This window comes from Lepus europaeus, chromosome 8 (assembly GCF_033115175.1).
Source record: "Lepus europaeus isolate LE1 chromosome 8, mLepTim1.pri, whole genome shotgun sequence".
Classification (NCBI taxonomy): domain Eukaryota; kingdom Metazoa; phylum Chordata; class Mammalia; order Lagomorpha; family Leporidae; genus Lepus; species Lepus europaeus.
This window is the reverse complement of record NC_084834.1, coordinates 73079367-73086536: the sequence shown is the minus strand read 5'-3', so window position 1 is coordinate 73086536 and position 7170 is coordinate 73079367.

The following is a 7170-nucleotide window of genomic DNA, read 5'->3' as shown; positions in this document are numbered from 1 at the left end:
TTCTTGGCTACCTTAGACTGGTGAAAAGAAATGACCCTGTAACCCAATGACAACACTAATTGATTTGTACATCATTCTTTATCCAGTTTGAAGAATCCCAAATATAAAGGGTCCAATGAAAGCTAGCCTGTAGATATACTGTTACCCATGAATCCACTAGCAAAAGAAATCCAGACACATGTATACTTTCATTATAGGAAACATGAAATAATTTTACACTTTAAGCAAGAGAGTGAAGGTTGACAGAATTCTGCTAAATTCATGTATGGCAAAATTGCTCAAACTCACCTGAGTGAGTGGGGACAGACTTCTGGCAAGGAAAACGTTGTTTCTTCCAAATGTCATAGGAGGTATGAAATCTTCCCATTTCTTTACTCCATCAGTGCCATCATCTTGGCCCTTCCCTCAAGCAGGGTTCTGTCACAGTTACTGCTGAAGCAATTCCAGGCATCATATTGAGGCATGGAGAAGCATTCAGGGGAAGAAAAGGATGTATTTCCTTTGTGTTTTTTTCTCTTTAAAGTGAGGAACTGCTAACTTCCTCTAACAACCAATTAGTCAAATTAGATCATGTGTGCATCTATAAACCAACATGCTCAAAAAAGAATGAGAATGACTGGTGCCTGCCATCCCTAGCTCTAGAGAAAGGATCATCCTGAAACACATGGGAGGGTGGAGGATGGAAAACACCTGAATATAACCATGGTTCAAGGAAGAAGGAAGAAGAAAGCAGGGGTTTTGGCCAGTGGCTGGTGAGACAAAGTGAGACAAGCACCAGCATTTGCTGCTTGATCCAACTATATTATCACTAGATTTTTACTTTCTTAGAAAAAGTATCCATCTCTAAGTTTCATAAATCATGCCACAATGTATATGATATGAGAATGTCAGGTAACTGGTGCCAGCTCTTTATTATGAGTAAATTAATGAACTATAGTTTTCATTGGTAATGTCTATAAGCAGAGTTTATTTTTAGCAATATGGCTTTCTGGGCAAAGTTTTTACGTATGTATCTTTTTTTATGGAAAACTATCTCATGTTTATCATTGTAGATCCATTGTACTATGCTTCACAAATCAGGAAGAATCTGAGTTTGAGATATAATGGTTGGGAGCTAAAAACTACAGATGTGAAGAGAAAGCAAGGAGAGTGAGGAAGATAAATAAGAGTAAGCTAAAAGAGGCCGGTGCCGTGGCTCAATAGGCTAATCCTCCGCCTGCGGCGCTGGCACACCAGGTTCTAGTCCTGGTCGGGGCGCCGGATTCTGTCCCGGCTGCCCCTCTTCCAGTCCAGCTCTTTGCTGTGGCCCAGAAGTGCAATGGAGGATGGCCCAAGTGCTTGGGCCCTGCACCCGCATGGGAGACCAGGAGAAGCACCTGGCTCCTGGCTTCGAATCGGCGTGGTGCGCTTGCCACAGCGGCCATTGGAGGGTGAACCAACGATAAAGGAAGACCTTTCTCTCTGTCTCTCTCTCTCATTGTGCACTCCTCCTGTCAAAAAAAAAAAAAAAAAAGTAAGCTAAGAGAAATGATCAAATTTTTATTGCACAGTGCTTTTATCTCCTTAATTCCACCCATCTTGAGTATTTCCTACTTATGCCTTCTGCTGACCCTTAGCACTGTTACCTTAACGTATTTGTAAGGTATCAGAAGCAAGGCAAATAGCTAGTCTTTAAAATTTCAAGTCCCCAAACGGGCTCAAATTTGCAGAAATCTGGCATAATTTAAAAGTAAATAAATAGAAGCAACACTTAGCAGAAGGTTCCTAACATAAACAAAGCTGTGCACGTTTTGTTTATTTATGGGATCCATGCAAAGTGTCATATCCATTTAAAAATATTCAGCATGAGAGTGATTGATTTTGAAAATTGAGTAAAATTAAAGAGCATACACATTCTTCAAAATTAAAAGTTGGTAAAAGGAAAAAGGGCTATTTTTGTGATATTATACTTGAGGAAACATTTTTCTCCTTTATGTCTGTGCAGATGTTTTTAAAAGATTGACTGTCAGAAAAATATCCACTGTTTTTCTCAAAAGTGAATGTGAGTTGGGATGTGAGAAATGCCACCATTCACATAACACCTGTATGTTGCTCAAGGTTAAGTGTTAAAATATAAGTGTGAGATCTATATTAATCTCTTTCATTCAATAAATTTCTATGGCATTTCTGCAAGACAAAACAAATTAAAATCCCTATCATCGTGGGCTTACATTCTACTGTCATCTCTTTATTTAGCTGATAGGACTTCAGCTTTTCTTCCCAGCCTGGGTTAATCCTTCTTACATTTTCATTGAATAACATTTTTTTTAACAGTAGTTATGTGTATGACAGTGTCAAGTACTGAAAGAATGAGAAACTGCCCTTGAAAAACTAATAATCTAATAGAGAGTACTCAGACAGGGATCACACACACACACACACCCCACACACAAATCCAAGGACAATTATTTCATCTTTTTGGTGAAAATAAGAATTTAAATGAATACAAATACAGTGTAACAAAAATCAGACTCTGAAAACTTCCATGTTGAAACTACAAATAGAATGTGACAAAAGCAAACAAGAAAGATTGGACCATTTGGAGGGCTAGGATGCTACTGAGGAAAACCTCACAATAGAAGTTATGTGAGAGCTGAAATGAGTGAGAAATAGAAAAGGGAGGAAGACTACTCGGTGGAAAGGGAATAGTAAGCAAAAGCTGAAGGAACCCAAGAGTACAGCACAAGTGTAGAACGCAAACGCCATGTTATTGAATGTGGCTACAGTAATAAGACCTTAAGAAGTGAGAAAATGATTAGACATGAGACCCAGAAAAAACAACAGAGTTAAGTTGCATGAGGTCTTTAATGTTATGCTAAAGGAAAGGATTCACTTAGAAGAAATAAACCATTAAATGTTGTTTTGTACCCACACAGAAACACAAAGTGTAAAAATACTGTTTCAGTACTAGTTATAGCATCACTTCACATTAGACAACACATTAAGGACAGATCCCACATGGGGTGTAAGTACACAGTGACTCCTGTTGCTGACTTAACAATTTGACACTCCTGTTCATGGCGTCAGTAATCTCCCTAGGCTCTATTCATGAGTTGTCAGGGCTATGGAAGCCTTTAGAGTTCGCTGACTTTGATCTTATTCCAATACTGATGAGGTCTTTACTAATTATATACTGAATTGATCTTCTGTATATAAAGATAATTGGAAATGAAAAAAAACAACCTGGTGTTAAATTGGAAATGGCATAGAAAATTAATTAATTTAAAAAAAAATTATGTAGGATCTCTGTCTTTAATGTGCTGTACATTTTGATTTAATGCTATAACTAGTACTCCAACGGTAGTTTTTTCACTTTGTGTTGCTATATGGGGCAAACTGTTGAAATCTTTACCTAATATATACTAAACTGATCTTCTGTATATAAAGAGAATTGAAAATGAATCTTGATGTGAATGGAAGGGGAGAGGGAGCGGGAAAGGGGAGGGTTGCAGGTGAGAGGGAAGTTATGGGGGGGGGGGAAGCCATTGTAACCCATAAGCTGTACTTTGGAAATTTATATTCATTAAATAAAAGTTTAATAAATGAAAAACAAATGTTGTTTTGTTCAGGATGTCCATCATCAGTTGTGCTTTTTGTTTAGAAAGGCTTCCTCAGACTTATTCTGGAGAACACTATTTGGAACAGGGAGAGACATTCTATCCCCAAAGGGTATCTTAGATTCACAGCCCACCTGTGTAATTGGACAGTAAATAAAACATGTAGACAATTTGAAGAATGTCCAGTTTATTTAAGGGACAGATGAGCTTTGGAAGTAAAGGAAATTGATTCAGAAAGATTCATCAGGAAGGGAGATGGTGACAGGAAGTTCTCAAAATAAAGGTGTTACTAAATTAATGAGTATTCTACAGAAATAGGATTGATGAAAGGTCCAGTGAGTCTTGAAAGAACAACACCTTTCAGTAGTCATCTGCTACATGCTCTTAACTCATAGGACCAGTTTTCTATCATCATCAAAATTTTCCATGCCTGCAACAACTTCTCTGATAGTTCCCTTTCTTTTCTTGGTCGTGTTGAAATATTGTTCTTTTGGGAGCACCATATGCCCTGTAGCTCTCTCAAGTGGTGACAATGGAGAAGGTTCATCTTTGCTCTTCATCATCACTTCCAGGCTACCTCATGCTTCCTAAATTGCCTCCTCCTTTTCTTTAACATTAATGTCATCAGATATCACCTACTTCCATGGCTTGCTTTAAGTCATCATATTCAGGGTTCTCACCAATCTTTGGAAATTGTAGCTCTAGCTCCTGACTCTTCCACCATCACTCCTTTCTTGACATTGAGTGTTGCCAGTATTTAGTGTAGAAATCTTCCATTACTCTTCCTCCTTAACCACCTCTCTCCAGCGAATGTTTCTTTTATCTTACTTCAGTCACTAAACTCCATGGTCACATTCCACACGCACTGCCTCCTTATCACCTTCCTTTTTTCTGGATCACTTCCTTGAATTTTTGACTTTCAAATAGCTTTCAACTCTCCCTCCTACTGGACTTAAAATCCATTGATCTGGAAAAAGTCCATAGGAACCTATAGGAGGACAGCTAAACACAGAACCAACAACGCTTTAGTTTTATGAGCAGCACATCATATATAATTATGGATGACAAAAGACTTTAAGTCGCCATGTTTAAAATTATAAACTCATCAACCAACAAGAGGCACTTGCTTACTTCACAGTATTTTTGAAAGCACCTGTAGGATTTTACAAGTATTTAATCCTTTAGGCCTCTGGGGCTTTCTCATTAAGATAACTATCATGTCTAGTAACACAAGATCATTAGACTTTTTAATTCTCAAACATTTGTATTAATAGCATTTTCCATTATAAAAACTTAAAGTCTGGTACCACATCACATCTTGACAGTCCTTCTAATATAATCCAAATAGACTAATTAGTTGGTGTCTCTATAAGATGAGAGACATAGGTCCTTCGATTTTTTCAGTTGGGCCCAAACTGGAAAAACCAAAGTCCAGGATTTACTGGAAATTTTAGAGACCAGATTGTTTGAAACTTTGATTTTTTGAATGCCTGTCAAGAATGCCAAGAAGGCTCAAAATCCAAAATATCTGGTTGAAATAAGATTCCGTAAAATCATGACATAACATAGACCAAATCTGATCATTGTTACAAGGTGATTATTCAAATCTTTGAAAATAAGCACATATTTAAATAACCCATAGCTCTTAATAAAAATTCAGCTGTTTTTGAACAATTAGAATTTAACAGACATCAAGAGAACATAATAGATTACCTTAACACATTGATTTAACAGAGCATCAGAGTTTAATTCTATGTCAAAGAGAAATTGAGCTTCCTGTGATCTTCTGCTGTGAGGTTTCCTTCCTTTACCTTCTTTCATATTGGTGACCATGTTTCTGTGTTTCTGTGTGTAACACATCTTTAAGCATCTTTTGCAGGGCAGGATGAGTGGCAACAAATTCTTTCAGTTTCTGTTTGCTATGAAAAGTCTTAATTTCACCTTCATTCACAAATGAGAGCTTTGCAGGATATAATATTCTGGGCTGGCAGTTTTTCTCTCTTAGTACCTGGGCTATGTCTTGCCATTCCCTTCTAGCTTATAGGGTTTCTGATGAGAAGTCTGCTGTGAGTCTAATTGGAGATCCTCTGAGAGTAATCTGACGTTTCTCTCTTGCACATTTTAGGATCTTTTCTTTATGTTTCACTGTAGTGAGTTTGATTACAACGTGTCGTGGTGAGGATCTCTTTTGGTCATGTTTATTAGGGCTTCTATAAGCTTCCTGTACTAAGATGCCTCTGTCCTTCTCCAAACCTGGGAAATTTTCTGCTAGTATCTCACTGAAAATGCCTTCTAATCCTTTCTCCCTCTCCATGCCTTCAGGAACTCCTAAAACCCGAATATTAGGTTTTTTAATAGTATCCTGTAGATTCCCGACAATATTTTTTAGATTTCTAATTTCTTCTTTTCTTTGGTTTGCCTGTTTCCTTTCCTGTTCTCTGTCTTCTAAGTCTGATATTCTCTCTTCTGCTTCGCCCATTCTGTTTTTAAGGCTCTCTAATGTGTTTGTCATTTGATCTATTGAATTCTTCATTTCATTATGATTTCTCGTCATTATCACAGTTTCTTGTTCTACTAGTTGTTTCATTTCATTTTGATTCCTCCTTAATATTTCATTTTCACGAGAGAGATTTTCTATCTATAACATTGCAGGCAGAACTGTAGATTTCTTGTTAGAGATGCCCCCTGCCTTTACCTGGCCAGCTCTCCTCCCAGGCCAGCCAAGTAATGAAAGTCAACAGAGTGCCTTCCCCTAGGAGGTTCACACCTCCCTTAGGATATACCCCATGTGAAGAGATAGATAGGCCTGGGCCTCTGAATTTACAAGGCCTAAAGCCCACCAGATTATTATCAAGCCCCTTCTATCAGGTTCTATTTGCCTCTCAATCAGAAAAATTACTTGTAGCTTAGACAGCACCTTTCTTAGCTCCTCTAATAATGACTCTGTCCTTTGTTCTAGGCCCTGTCTAGTGCACTTGGGCCTCATTCCTTTGTAATCATAACCTCTACTCTACCACCAATGGCTCTACTCCCAACCTGTGTGTACTGATGGTCCTCTTTCCCACTTAATGCTGTATAATTGTTCAAACCTGGTAAATGCCACTCTTAGGATCATTGATTACTATCCTCACTCTGTCTTTTATGACCTTGTCTAAATATGATCAGAGTCGGCAAACTTGGAAGGCTTCCATAGCCTTGGCAACTTGTGACGACAGCCTAGGATGGTTACTGGCGCCATAAACTAGAGTGTCAATTTGTTGGGTCAACAACAGGAGCCACTGTGCACTTGCTCCTCATGTGGGATCTCTGTCCTTAATGTGCTGTACATTTTGATTTAATGCTATAACTAGTACTCAAACAGTATGTTTCAGTTTGTGTTTCTATGTGGGTGCAAACTGTTGAAATCTTTATACTAAATTGATCTTCTGTATATAAAGAGAATTGAAAATGAATCTTGATGCAAATGGAAGGGGAGAGGGAGCGGGAGAGGGGAGGGTTGCAGGTGGGAGGGAAGTTATGGGAGGGGGAAGCCATTGTAATCCATAAGCTGTACACTGGAAATTTATATTCATTA